Source organism: Felis catus, chromosome C2, assembly GCF_018350175.1.
Source record: "Felis catus isolate Fca126 chromosome C2, F.catus_Fca126_mat1.0, whole genome shotgun sequence".
NCBI lineage: Eukaryota > Metazoa > Chordata > Mammalia > Carnivora > Felidae > Felis > Felis catus.
In genome coordinates, this window is record NC_058376.1 from 115,752,849 (window position 1) to 115,768,465 (window position 15,617).

Below are 15,617 nucleotides of genomic sequence, written 5' to 3' on the forward strand. Positions count from 1 at the left end.
ATTGGTTCTCTCTCTTCTGCCTCCCTATTCCACTTATAAGAAACTTTGTAATTACATCGAACCGTCTTTCAAGGTCAGCTGATTATAACAACCTTAATTCCACTTGCAACATCAATTCCCCTTTGCAGTATAATCTAACATACTCACAGGTCCTGGGGTTTAGGGCATGGACATCTTTGGGGAGATATTATTGTGCCACTGGCATTCTTCCTTCTAACCTCAAAGTTCAGTGTAAATGAGGCTTTGGGTAATAATCCATTTTGGGAAACAATTCTCCATCTGTGAACCCATGAAACTCAAGAAAAAATATAATGGTGGGGCAGGCATAAGATACCAAATACAGACATTCCAGTTAAAGGGGGAGTAAATTGAAGAAAAAAAGAGTCAGCAGTTCCAAACAATTTCAAAATTCAGCTGGTAAAACTTCATTTATATAAAATAATTTATTGTTATATATATTGCTGTATTATATAATGATGTGATCATATTGTGTCTGTGTCTGGTATACATATAAGTGAACACATATGTATATATTTTTTGTGTACATGTGTATACACACACACACACACACACACACACACACACACACGACTGAACTTGAAGTAACATTGCAATACACTTAGCTGAGTAATCCCTATGAGCCACCAAGTTAGCATGACAACTATATTTTAACTGGTTTTTCACAAGTGTTTTAGACATTAAGTTGCCACTTTTCAGATGGCTGGTTTGGGTTAACTGTTTGTTCTTGGGACCAATCTAGCACCAGCTTTCTTGATTAGTATCTGATCAAGTATTTCTCAGAATTGGATACCTTTAGTAGCCTTATGGAAACTTATTTTGGCCTTTTGTCAGTATGTCAAGGTTAGGGGTTTTTCCTCATTTAAAACACTGAGTAGTCAAAGATACTGAGATGTTAGGTGAATGAATTTTATGTAACTTATTCAGTCTTAATTTGGTACTTGTAAACAGTGATAGGTAGGTCTTCTACCTATAATACCCCATGAGTAAGGAAGCAGAAGGATTTAGAGAGAACAGTTTTTTTTTTGTTTGTTTTTTGCTTTTCGTTTACAATCAGTTAATTTACCACATAAAATTTCTATTAAAGAAAATGTATGAATCTATACAGATTTTCTGTTCAAATATTCAACTGTAAACCTCTTGCTAATATTTGTTTTCTATTGCTTTTGTATGAAAAAACATTGCTAAAAGAAAAGAACCTTCAAAAAGTAACATAGTAACATATTTGTGTGTGTGTGTGTGTGTGTGTTATCATGTCTATATAAACAGAAAAAATGTATTAGTATTCCATGCTTTATTAATAGTTTGTATTTACAAGGCCTACTTAAAAGTCAGTCACTTAGAAAATAAAATGTATTTTCCTAAAGATCCATGCATTTAGCAGAGTGCTTAGGTTTGCAGATCACTTTAAAAACTCAGTTTTACATAATGCAGCTGAATGAAAGTACTAAGAATCTAAGCTCTAAATACTGATATGAGTGGAGCACATACATAAAAGAAATAATATAATGGTATTGATGATTAAAATAATAATAATCATAATTCTTATACTAGTTAATTGTCATTTTGTATTGCCTTTAAATACTATAGGCACAACAAATTAAGAAATATTTTCTCTCCGGGGCACCTGGGTGGCTCAGTCGGTTGAGCATCTGACTTTGGCTCAGGTCATGATCTCACAGGTTGTGAGTTCCAGTCCCACATCTGGCTCTGTGCTGACAGCTCAGAGCCTGGAACCTCCTTCTGATTCTGTGTCTCCCTATCTCTCTATCCCTCTCCCCCTCACGCTCTGCCTCTGTCTCTCAAAAATAAATAAACATTAAAAAAAAATTTTAATGAAAAAAAAGAAATATTTTCTCTGGAAAACTCCCACTCCCTTTTCTGAACATTTCTCTAACCTTTATGTTTTTTCTCTCAAACCATCAGGTACCGAGTGCCCTTCTCCTAATTTGTCAGCTTTCAGGCTTAATAACACCTATGTTGAAACTCATATGGGAAACCTTAGCTGGGGAGGTAGCAGTGTAGTGGTAGAAAGGGGCCAAAGCTATTAAATTTTACCTTTATAGTTGTATTTTTGTAACATACTTGGAAAGTTATTCCCAATCCAAGTTTCTATGTCTTGACCGATATTTCATCATCTTGCTTTTATGAGCTCATTTTTACCTTTATATTTTTAATTCATCAGGAATTAATTTTATTATATACTGCAATAAACTATATTAGTACCATTTATTTAAAAAATATTACTTTTCTCACTGACCTGAGGTACTTCCTTTATCATGTACTTAAGGCATGTCCTTGGTCATGTTTCTGACTTTTATGTCTTGTTGATGCTTGTGTCAGTATCATACTGTTTTAATTAGTATATCTTTGGAATGTAGGTTAATATTGTATCCAGCCAGGCTCTCATTATTCTTCCAATAATGTTTTTGCAATTCTCATGTTTTCTGCTATTGTGCTCCAAATTAAGCATCATTTTGCAAAATTCTGAAGAAAAATCCCTTTGGTATATTGAATAACTTTGACAAATTTAAAGATTAACTCTGTGAAAATGCATCTCTTTATGTTATTAAGTCCTTTAATCCAGGACTGTAATAAGAGTTTACCTATGTTTGAGTCTTCATTTACTATCTTACTAAAGCTTTCAATTTTCTATATTTAGGTTAGTACTGCAGCTACTTATTTTTCTATGTATCATACTTTTCTTTGTTATTTTGAAAAAGATTTTTTTCTCTCTTCTGACATGTTCTAAATCTAAATTGTCATGGAGCTGTTAATTCTTGATTATTTCTGTGACTTGTTTACTTATTATATTATTGCCCATATTATTTCAATTGACTCAAGTGATTATCTTGGGCTTTCCAAGTACAAAGCATATGGTGTATAAGTAGTGCTGTTTTTATATCTTCTTTTGTAATAATTATACCCATAATCTGGTCACATTTTATAGCAATTGAGTAGAGTATTTATAAATGTTGAATATAGAAGTGACTCCAGAAGATCACAATTTAAAAATTATGTTGTCTCGCAATCCCTATCAAAATAACACCAACATTCTTCACAGAGTTAGAACAAACAATCCTAAAACTTGTATGGAACCAGAAAAGACCTTGCATAGCCAATGCAATCTTGAAAAACAAAACCTTAGCATCACAATCCCTTACTTCAAGATGTATTACAAAGCTGTAATCATCAAGACAGTATGGTACTGGCACAAAAACAGACCCTCAGATCGATGGAACAGAATAGAGAACCCAGAAATGGACCCACAAATGTATGGCCAACTAATCTTTGACAAAACAGGAAAGAATATCCAATGGAATAAAGACAGTCTCTTCAGCAAGTGGTGCTGGGAAAACTGGACAGTGACATGCAGAAGAATGAACCTAGACCACTTTCTTATACCATACACAAAAATAAACTCAAAATGGATGAAAGACCTAAATGTAAGACAGGAAACCATCAAAATCCTCGAGGAGAAAGCAGGAAAAAACCTCTTTGATCTTGGCCACAGCAACTTCTTACTCAACACATCTCTGGAGGCAAGGGAAACAAAAGCAAAAATAAACTACTGGGACCTCATCAAAATAAAAACTTCTGCACAGCAAAGGAAACAATCAGCAAAACTAAAAGGCAACTGACAGAATGGGAGAAGATATTTGCAAATGACATATCAGATAAAGGGTTAGTATCCAAAATCTGTAAAGAACTTATCAAACTCAACACCCAAAAAACAAATAATCCAGTGAAGAAATGGGCAAAAGACATGAATAGACACTTCTCCAAAGAAGACATCCAGATGGCCAACTGACACATGAAAAAATGCTCAACATCACTCGTCATCAGGGAAAGACAAATCAAAACCACAATGAGATACCACCTCACACCTGTCAGAATGGCTAACATTAACAACTCAGGCAATAACAGATGCCGGCAAGGATGTGGAGAAAGAGGCTCTCTTTTGCACTGATGGTGGGAATGCAAACTGGTGCAGCCACTCTGGAAAATCGTATGGAAGTTCCTCAAAAATTAAAAACAGAACTACCCTACAACCCAGCAATTGTGCTACTTGGTATTTACCCAAGGAATACAGGTGTGCTGTTTCAAAGGGGCACATGCACCCCAAAGTTTATAGCAGTGCTATCGACAATAGCCAAAGAATGGAAAGAGCCCAAATGCCCATCAACGGATGAATGGATAAAGAAGATGTGGTACACACACACACACACACACACACACACACACACACACACACACAATGGAGTATTACTTGGCAATCAAAAAGAAAGAAATCTTGCCATTTGCAACTATGTGGATGGAACTGGAGGGTATTATGCCAAGAGAAATTAGTTAGAGAAAGAAAAATATCATAGGACTTCACTCATATGAAGAATTTAAGATACTAAACAGATGAACATAAGGGAAGGGAAGCAAAAATAATATAAAAACAGGGAGGGAGACAAAACATAAGAGACTCTTAAATATGGAGAACAAACAGAGGGTTGCTGGAGGGGATGTGGGAAGGGGGATGGACTAAATGGGTAATGGGTATTAAGGAATCTACTTCTGAAATCATTGTTGCATTGTATGCTAACTAACTTGGATGAATATTAAACAATAAAATTAAATATCAATAAATAAATATTTGTTTAAATAAAAATAAAAAAATTATGTTGTCTCTTGTCTTAACATAGTCTTTATTATGTGAAAGAAACATTTTTGATTACTGGTTTTTGAATAATTTTGAAAGGAAATGAGATTCAATTTTATCACCTCATCTACAAAGACCACCTCACTTGTTTCTTTTATATTAACTATCCCTCACTTCTTAGAATAAAACTTTCTTGGTTATGTTATGCATGTAATATATTGCTCAGTTTGATTTGCGAGTGGTTTATAGAAGGGTTTTGGAAACTCAAGCATAAGTGTGATTGATTTATAGTTTTTGTGTTTGTGCGATCTCGTTTAGTTTTTGGCAAAAGGAATGTGAAGGTACACTGTATTTTATTTTACTGTATTTTATTATTTGCAGTACACTTCAAATTTCACAAAACTCTAGTGTGAAGGCTTCAGAAATATCCTAGGCTATTGAGGAACGAATGCATAGAGGCATAAGACACGTGTGGTATGCTGGGTACTACCGAAATTTCTCTCAGTGTAGACAGCCAAATGAAAATACGTGGTATTCACTGAAAGAAGGTGAGCGGGCCCTTAGGTGCACCCTGCAGGAAGAAAACACTGAGCAGTTTTGTGCCCCTCCAGCTGACCTTTCTTAACCCAGGCCTTATTTCGCTCTTTTATGGTTGCATCTTAATTCACCATAGTTGATGATGAGGTAAAAAAGATGCTTTCTGAGTCTCATTTGATTCTTATACATTTATAATAGTATCTACAGAATGTGAGCTCCTAATTCACATTTTATCCATCACTTATTTTATCTCTACAGATGTACATGCAATTGTTCTTTTAGGACTCTGTTCAACCCACAGATGTCTCCACAGCTGCTCTCAATTCCAAAAGGGATTTTTTTTTCCTTAGAAGCAGTCATGTAAGGTTTTTTGTTGTTTTGTTTTGTGTTTATTTTCTTTGTATTTAAGTCATTGTAAAGATTTTTCCCTCTGTTGGGAGAAGAAAACTATCTTACCTGAATGATGGCCTGAAGAATTGCATCATGAAAGAGCTAAGGATAAAGCACGGTCTGTGTTTTTCTTCATTCTTTGAATCCTGCTAGATGCTTCCCCTACTGGAGGCCCAAGAACTATAATCGCCTAAGAGTTGACTCTCCTGCTCCTATTTCTATGACTGTGTTGGTATGGGGAGACAAGATAACAACTGTCACAATTCATTCAGGGCAGAAAGAAACAAATCGATTAAATAAATGCCTAGGATAGGCAAAATTATCAACTTGAGAATAGCCCTCAGGAGGCTTATGGGAAGCAAATGATTCAGACTGCTGCCTATATTATCTGCATCCCCTAGGTCTTTGAACTTACTAATTTTCTTTGTGTAGTGGAGATGACCACATAATTCACTAGAGTGAAACTGGGGTTATGCCCATTAGGTTTTTGTCTGCATTACTCTAGAAATCTCTAATTATATAATTATAAGTAATATATAATTATATAATTAAAAATAGGGGAAGGCCTTTCCTTCAAATATCACCAATGTATTTAGCATCACTGAATATTCAAAACTGTAAGTGACCTTACAGACAGCTAGGGTCATTTCCCCCATTTTATAAATTACACAGTGACAATCAGGACCCTAACATGACAGGAAATATGGAACCAGTCTGATGCTCTGGAAAAACTAGTTGCCCAATATCCTGATAAATAGATCGCCAGCACCCTATCCATTGGCCCTCACTGGCTTAAGCACATCAAAGTTAAAACTGCTAAAGATCTCTGATGTTAGCCCTTTAAAAGAATGAGGATTTATTATTACCTTCTTTACTTTTTTTGGTGTGTGCGTATGGTTTCTGTTTGTTTTGGGAAGTGGTCAAAACACTTGTGTAGATCATGTGCCTGTACAATGAAATAGTCTACTCCTCTGTGGGAATCAATGTGATAGTGAAGGTCTCTATAATTCAAAATCATAGGCAAAAGGCATTTTAAAAATATAAAATAAAATTTGTAAGCCAGTGTTTTAAGAGTGGCTGTGTTGAATATTTCATTCTGTTGGGACAAAAGCAAAAAAAAACATGCAAATTCCAGCCCCACAGAGAGCTTATGCCTCAATGTCTAAAGGTGGCATTTATATTTCATGCCAAGGGGCACTATTGAAATACTGAGGATAGGTTAGAGGTACACTTTTATTATTATAATAATAAATAAAAATACACATTTTTGTAAGTACAGAAAATCTCAATTTAGACATTCTAGTATTGTCAGTTATCCATCTATACTGCTGAGAGATCATGCATCAGACTTATCAATGGTTCATTCAGGAACTGTTATTTCTAATATTTCAACTACAAACTTGTCTTTAAACTTAGATCTTGTATAATACAATTTAAAGTATTCGATAATTTAAATAGTGTATGTAGTCTCATCACATACTAAGAAAGTTGTTTATGTTGCTTTTGTTTTTTGTTTGTGGCTGTTGCTGTTAACATACTATCATTTCATTTGGTTGAGTTTCCTCATCTGAAATGACTTGGTTATAAAGACTTGTGCATTTTGATTAGCAATTTTGTATAGTTGATTTTAAGAGGTAGAGTTCCACAGATGTGAATATATAATCTTATAAATTGATCTTTCCTTAGGATGATATATGTTGCACTGAGAAAAATAAACCAGTACAATGATTTTATACTCCCAATTAGACATCGGAATTATATGGTATCCTTCACAAGGTAGCGTAAAACCATTTTCGATAGCTATTACTCGGCATGCTCTTTCACCAAGATTATTATTGGAGCAGTTTTGTTAGGAAGCATTTGTGTAACATACCATATGCTGTAAACTATTTTTTGATTTAAACTATAAGGGCTGAGTTTTCAAAGAGGAGATTTTGGTGTGCATAAACTTACACATGCAATTGCATTTTTCCACAATTACCTAGTCATGCTATAGACTGTCAACCACAGAATTCATTTGCTTCTTTTTTGAAAGATTTGCTTTGCTTGCAAAGATTTAGTTCAGTGACATATTTTTCTTCCTTCCTTTTTTTTCAACAAACAAAAGAAATTTGTGACTGTATTTCCTTACATCACATTTTATAAAGTGCCAGACCTAAAAAGATCCTCCTTTTCACTTTACCCTTGAAAAGGCTCCTATTTCCATAAAATATTCTTCTCTTTAATTGAACAATCAACTTTAGAATGCTTTGCAGAATTACTTAGAAAAATATCATCAATCGTTAGTCTTTATACATGTTATATAAATTATAGTAGTATGTATATGTAGTGTATAATTTACAGATGCAGAGAGTACAAATAAGAAAATAGCTATAGTAGCAACCATAATATCTTTTCATATTTAAACATGAAGAAAATGAGATAATATATGTACTGATTTTGTGAAGTTGCAATTTTCTGAATTAGGATATCACATTGTTCTTTGCTCTTGTTTGCTATAGGTTCATTAAAAGTTAGACATTCGAGCATTTCCATGCCATTCTTCTTCTTTTTTTTTAATGACAAATGCCCCCTCTGCCAACAACAACAACAAAAATGTGTAACTTGGATACCAGGTCCTTTTAATGAAGCTTTTGAGTCTTACAAAATATGATTAATCTGATTAGTGATTCAGCCTCCTTTTATGCTTACATTATCTAACACAAAGAGCCCCCCTACAGGTTAAAGTTTAAATGTGGATTACCAGATAAAGCTAGTCCTGACGAGGTTTCTATGGTGCAAGGAAAAATTGGATTTGCTTTTCACCTCATCTCAGGCTCTGTCATCCTGGTTTTTGCCCTGTTCCCTTGTTCACAGCAAGGATATTAATTTTGTAGTAAAATCTTTAAGCAATTATGCAGATAGCTGTGAAAAAGCAACATACACACACAATAAGAGAAGCTTAACTGAAAAATGGACCCCAGATATTCATTAAAAACAGATGGCTACATTGCCAACAGCATAACTTTGGATGTTTGGGCTAAGCTGGTATTAATCTGCCACAACAGGAAGAGAAGAGGAAATTGCTGGTGTACAAACTGTGTATTGTTTCTACTCTTTGCTTACAAAGGAATACAATGATGATTTATGGCTGTCTTCTTGATAAATGTCCAAAAATGAATTCCTTACTCGCAAGCAAAGTAACATTGTAATCCTCCTGGCTATTACTAAATGCTGATGCTCATTTTCAAGACACGAATAAAATATAAAGAATCGTATTGGTGAAACAGATGAAAGGGTTCCATTTTGAAGTTGATATTAAGTAATTTTGGTTTTAGACCTATTGAAATTGGAAATCTTTTGATCAGTAACATTTCAAAGTCAATATAAAGCATAACTTTGCATTTATATAATAGTTACATTTCTGCCCATTTATTTGGGTTATTTGCTAAGTGAAAATTGTAACATCTTCAGTCTAAACACAGGTAAAGTGAACAAATTGGGTAAAGTACGGCAGAAAAATATTTGCCCAACTCTTCCAAGTAAAAGCACAGATGATGAAAGGTGCACTCTATGCAACTGGGGCAATTGTAATAATGGTAAATGCATAAAGTATATATTTATTCATTTATATAATTATCAAAGCAAATTTAGGTAAGAGTGTTAACACCTAAGACTATATATATGTCTTAAGTGGTAGAACAGTTACAATGAATTTCAACCAACTTTTGTTTGGGAGGAGAAATTTATCCAACTAGAGAAACGCTTTTGCGACAGGAAGGCTCAGATATTCTACAGGCTGAGTTATACTCAGTTGGACCGTCCTGCAGACAGCCAGTGATTGTTGGATCTAAGGACTAGTTGAAACATCTTGGCATTATTTTACTGCTTCATCTACATGTGAAGGCTGAACTGGGTTGAAAATGGTGGTCGTTACAACTGAAGAGTTTGGGTTTTCCCCCATTGAGTGCTAACTGTTATTCCTTTTTATGTACATAATACATATTTCTTATAGAAAAAATTAAACAGTTTTGCTAAAGAGAAGAAAGTTCGGATCATCCGTAATCCTACCTCCTTGAGATGACCAATATATGTTTCTATATACACAGATGTGTATTTTTAAAGAGTTAGGATCTTACAGGGTATTTTGAAACCTGCTTCTAGTCTCCTAATAATCTATCTATCAACTGTCAACTATATACAGTTCAATATTCTACAACCTTATTTTACTGAATCCATAGCATTCCATTGTATGGATAATCCAAAATTCATTTTACCAACTCCCTATTGGTAATAAAGAGTTTAACATTTTTGGTATGATTAAAAATACCTCGAAGTTTGTTTATTTAACTAAAATTTGTATACAGTGTGTGTTACCAACGAGTTAACCTTCTGGCATTGTACCTCTTTTCACATGTAAATAAAAACTTGCTTGGGCAAAAGTATATGCCTGGAAAGAAGCAAATTCAACAGGCCCTTTGGATTAATTCATTTTATTTTTCTTAAAGTGCATTTACAGTCTGGGTAAAATATCTTGTTGCTAATGGAAGCAATCACATTGTGTTAATAACCCTAAACTATCTTTTGAATCTAATCTAATTTCCATCAACTCTGCCTCGTTTTTCAATCCTCTGTGTTTCAAACATGCAGATAGTTTGCTATGCCTCCAGTGTACTATCCTTAAAAACCAGCAGACTTTTAAAAATGCAGTTCCTTAAAAAACGTTGAAAATAAATAAATAAATAAATAAATAAATAAATAAATAAATAAATAAAGGGGCGCCTGGGTGGCGCAGTCGGTTAAGCGTCCGACTTCAGCCAGGTCTCTGGCGGTCCGTGAGTTCGAGCCCCGCGTCAGGCTCTGGGCTGATGGCTCAGAGCCTGGAGCCTGTTTCCGATTCTGTGTCTCCCTCTCTCTCTGCCCCTCCCCCGTTCATGCTCTGTTTCTCTCTGTCCCAAAAATAAATAAAAAACGTTGAAAAAAAAATAAATAAAAATGCAGTTCCTCTTAATAGCCCTGGAACTGCACTCAACTTGCTCTACTAACAGCTTCAGCTAGCCTGCGAACCCCTCCTTCATTTAACTCAACCTCACACAGTAATTTGCTGCACCTAGATATACCCCAGTATGCTGGTCTCTCTTTGGCGCTCTTTTGATTGAGAAGATTTGTCCTCATGTCTGTCTTTCTCAATGGACTGTGAGCAACTTCAGGGCGGGGTTATGTCATATTCATCTTTGCATTTCCAGTACTTACTGAAGTCGCTGACATCTACTCGACATTCTAGAAATGTTCATTAAAATAAATAATGACCTGAGGCCATCATGACAAGACAAAGAAAAAAAGCAACGCAAAACAGGGGTAGACTACCTTTAGTAAGTCCTGAACAGGGCTGCCCAAGGCAGGGTAGAGAAGACAGAATGGCGCATGCTTTATTTCTCCTTTTTCCACTGTGAATGGATCAAAACTAGGTCTAAAGTCATCCCCCAAAGAAAACAATGTTGGCCTAATTATGAGGGGGCATGAGGAGTGGGGTTAGATTTTAGCAACTGGAAGTAGTTGAATGTGGACCTGATATTCTCTGTGATTGCTGCCTCTCTCTCATCTTTGAGTAAGAGTGGAAGGGCATGACATGATTTATTATTACCTTAAGACAAATAAGTCCCAGGTATAGAAGAATCTAATTCATATATCAGTGCTCACTTGTAACAGTTGGATATACACTGTGTATGAAACACCGCTTTAGCTACTTGTAATCATGGCTATGATCGATGGCTCTCAAAACTTTTTGCTCCACCTACCTTGTGAGACAGTTTTGAAGAGAAACTTGGGAAGTCAGAGAAAGGGAAGTTTGACTCACCCTAAAATAGAACTGGAACAGTCCAAATGAAACAAGATTCCTCAAAAAGAAAGGAACTTCTCATTACTGGAAGGTACCAGAAAGCGACCCACTGGGGTAGTGGAAAGATGCAGAGGGCTGTCTCATCATTGCGAAATTACACTATATCATTTCCAAACCCCTTCCAAATCTAGAGTCTGGGAACACATACAACTCTTTATTTGTGCACAAGAAGCCTCCACCTAGAAGAATAATCCTATTTACAAATACTTTTCATATGTTTTATTGTTTTTCTTTCCAACTGAGAAATTAACCAGATCCATACATAATGTTGCATTGAAAGAACAGTCTAGATTAAATTTGGGAATAGAAATTATATACTTAGAACTACATATAAGCTTAAAGAGCAAACTCTTGACTGGATATTAAAACTTTTCCTTAAATCTTTTTCTCATATCAGGATCATTTTTCTGCATTGCTATCTGTGATGACAAGTGTGATTAAATATTCTAGCAGTGGGAGTCAACTGGCACATGTATCAAAAAACAATTTCTGTGGTTTGAAAATAATATTAAAAATCTTTTATTTCACTGATACCAAATGTTTCCTTGAGGTTAACATCTTGTGACAGGAAATGAACAAAGCATTAAAAAAATATGCAGCTAGATATCATATGAAAATTTAGTGTATTTTTCCATGAGGAAATTTCCCCATGCAGATACTTATTTTAAACTTCTTGATAAATAAAAAGTGTTACATAGAGTTAAATAAGAATACCTGTAAATAAGGGATAGAAAACAAATGATGGTTGAAACACTATTTTTCTGAAATTATAGCTACTTGTGGGTGTTTTTAAATTTTGATAATTCGAGTTTTGAATGTGACCAAAATATCTACATTTAAGGAAGTAATGAGCTACTTAACATATTTTGTATATGGCCAGAAAATTTGCTTTGATGATTAGGGCCCTTCCCAAATACGGAAGAGGTCACAATCCTAAATGGCAGATCAGCAAAACGTCTGTTCCATCGAAAGCCATTAGCAACACTCCAAATTCCACTTAATTACACCAAACACCTTTGCACATCCCCAGCAAGTCATTGCTATCATTTAGACAAAGCCAACAAAAGTATATTTTGTACTGATGATAGTAAAGGTTCAGATTTGCCATAGAAAGAAGCTCCAAAATTTCTACTTTCATATTATTCCTTTATTTATGTAGTTACTTGGTGAGTCAATTAGTTAATGAGAAGGTTAGTTAAACCCACCATGTTGCAAATAAGATTTGATAATGTTCATATGAAGAAATAACTGGAACTTTAAAGTACTTAGTTCCTGATAGCTTATTTTTCCTCCTTTTTAAAAAGTCAAAATGGGGGCGCCTGGGTGGCGCAGTCGGTTAAGCGTCCGACTTCAGCCAGGTCACGATCTCGCAGTCTGGGAGTTCGAGCCCCGCGTCGGGCTCTGGGCTGATGGCTCAGAGCCTGGAGCCTGTTTCCGATTCTGTGTCTCCCTTTCTCTCTGCCCCTCCCCCGTTCATGCTCTGTCTCTGTCCCAAAAATAAATAAGTGTTGAAAAAAAAATTAAAAAAAAAGTCAAAATGAATAATACCACCGAATGAATGCAAATATAGGTGTTTAGAAATGAATATGTAAATGTTATTCTATTTACTTCATCATTATAGTTATAACTCAGCCTAAAATAATTTTTTAAAACTATAAAGGAAATACATGTGACTGTAAAAATACACCCCAGTATTCTCATAATTTATGTGATCATGCCCAACCTGATCACAATCAGAGAAGCTATCGGTTAGATTTTCCAAGAGCCACTGGTCAGAATTCACATGGTGTCACCTCTGAATATTGGCATAAACCATCCGGTGTGGTGGGGTAAGAAAAACTGAGAAACTCACTTTTGTTGTAGCCAAGGGTGCTGTCCTGGCCAGGCTGTCACAATTCCATAAGACAGACCTGAGAGTTCTGTGCTATTCACAGCCTCCACTCAGTTCCTAACTGGGGACTTAATTTCTTCTCTATCCAGCCCAGAGAAAAACTACATGCAGTGGAAGAGAAAAGATATTTTATTTTCAAGTTTGTAAAGAAGTTGTCTTTAACACTTTTCAAGAGTGACTAAACCAAATGTTCTCCAAAGATACTGGAGGAAAAGTAATGAAATTACAAAGTTCAGGAAGCCCAGAGTGTTACTGGTAATGTTGGATTCAGCCAGTGAATTTTTCATGGTTTCTAATATGAGTTCTTGTGCTAAAAATCAAAAATACCTTGGGAGCCAGTCCCCTAGTTTAAAATAGGTAAATCTGGATGGAGGTACTTCGAGAAGGTGCAAGGGTAGACAAGGGTGAAGTGGAGAGTTGAGATCTCATCAAAAGGAAGAATGGCCATTTAGCCATCACTCAACTCCAGTAAAGCCACCTCACCCTTGCAATCCACTTTTTTTGAGAGAGCCTAGAAATCTGGATTTTAATGCAAAATCTAAGTTTGGGATGTCGTGAACCAACTTGATAATACAAAAAAATTCTTTGTAGGACCAACAAAATGTCCCCACACATTGCATTTGGTTCATAAATATGTCCTCCTGCTGGGATTTCTGAGAAAACCAAGACTGGGCTTCAAAATATCAGATTCTGTGCCTACTATTGTTTCCTGCTATTACTGGTACCACATGGTGATTGGCTGTATGAAATAATTAAACTTAGTTGGCAAAGCACCTTTGATTTGGAACTAGAATACTCTGAGGCTTGCCAAGACAGACTACAGTAATGCTCTATTGTATTTCATGAAGGCATTTGATTAAACATGCAGATAGAACAATCAATATCTAAAAAGCTTACTTTTATCTTTCTACTTCTGTTACAGAATGGACTTGGTTAGTTTAAGTAGTCTATTTAGGAATTTGTGAACAAAGCCTTTAATTTTATTTAGTCACAAAAACATGGGAGGGGCTAAATTATTAGTATTATTTTAGTGTCTGAGGAAAGAGAACATTAACAGACATAATTACAATAAAAACAATATAACATTTGTTTATTGGGCATGATGATGGCCAAGTTTTAAGTACTTAATATACAATATTTTATTTAATACCTACAATTACTTAAGAGGTAGGTCCTATCACTAACTGCATTTTTTAGATGAGGTTATTGATCATCAGAAAATATGAGGCCAATTGTTCAAGGTCACACAGCTAGTGAACAGAACTTAAACCACAGCACACCAATCCCAGAATTTGGGCTGTTAAGGGGCATGTTCTACTGCTGCTATTACTACTACGTAGCTTGAGCCCCTCAATAAACCAGATGCCCTCTCATCACCCTGATGGCCCTGCAAAAAAATACGTTTTCATTCTTATTTATAAATGAGGAACCTGATGCTCCAGAAGGGTAAGTAACATGTTCTCAATTGAAAAGTGAAAAGATCGGACATGATCTCAGATCTGATGCCCAAGGCCAGGCATACTTTAGCACATCACAGTGTTAGGATAATGTAACCTAAACCACTTCTGTTTCAGTGTAAGTTAATGTTCTTTGAGTTCATATTCAATGTCAGTACAGCTGTATTGGTTCAGTAAACCAATGGAACCTAAACCACTTCTGTTTCAGTGAAAGTTAATGTTCTTTGAGTTCATATTCAGTGTCAATACAGGACTATCAGACAAAATATTGCTAATGAATTAAACTTTTAAAAGTTCATAAAAACTCTAAGATTTTCATGTAATTTCTTAAAAAAGATTTTCACTTAATTTCAACCTTTTTTGTTTAATTTCCATTTTTATTCTTTATATGCAATATGTTTTATTCATCTCAAAACATACATCTTATAACGATATAAAAACCTTTAAGCCATATGTTTTTTGTCCTACTTGATAACTAGATTCCATTTCCAAATATGAATAAGGTTCTATGGAAAAGGTAGTGATTTGAGGTCAGATGTGAAGGAAAAAGACCTTTCTACTGCCTTTCCATGATGCTGATATCTCATTTTTGTGTGATTCTGATCTTTCTAAGCTATAGTTTCTTATAAACATTTTGTTTAATAATTAACGTTACTGTATTACTGCTTAGACTATTGAAATACAACAGTGAAATTATAATTATTGCTTGTAATTTCTCTTTTATACGCAGATCTTATTTTGAGGAAGAATGTTACCTTTTTCTAGATCATATATGTTCAAATCACATAAATTGGC

General features: G+C 35.0%; 1 long non-coding RNA gene across 1 annotated transcript in view; it reads left to right on the forward strand.

Moving 5' to 3' along the window:
* The window catches only part of LOC123380101, a 692,161-nt gene extending 681,833 nt beyond the window's left edge, over positions 1-10,328 (forward strand). The window contains exon 5 of the long non-coding RNA XR_006585418.1: positions 5,465-10,328. This is a non-coding gene — a long non-coding RNA (uncharacterized LOC123380101). The remainder of the gene's footprint in view (positions 1-5,464) is intronic.
* Positions 10,329-15,617: the final 5,289 nt, after the last annotated feature.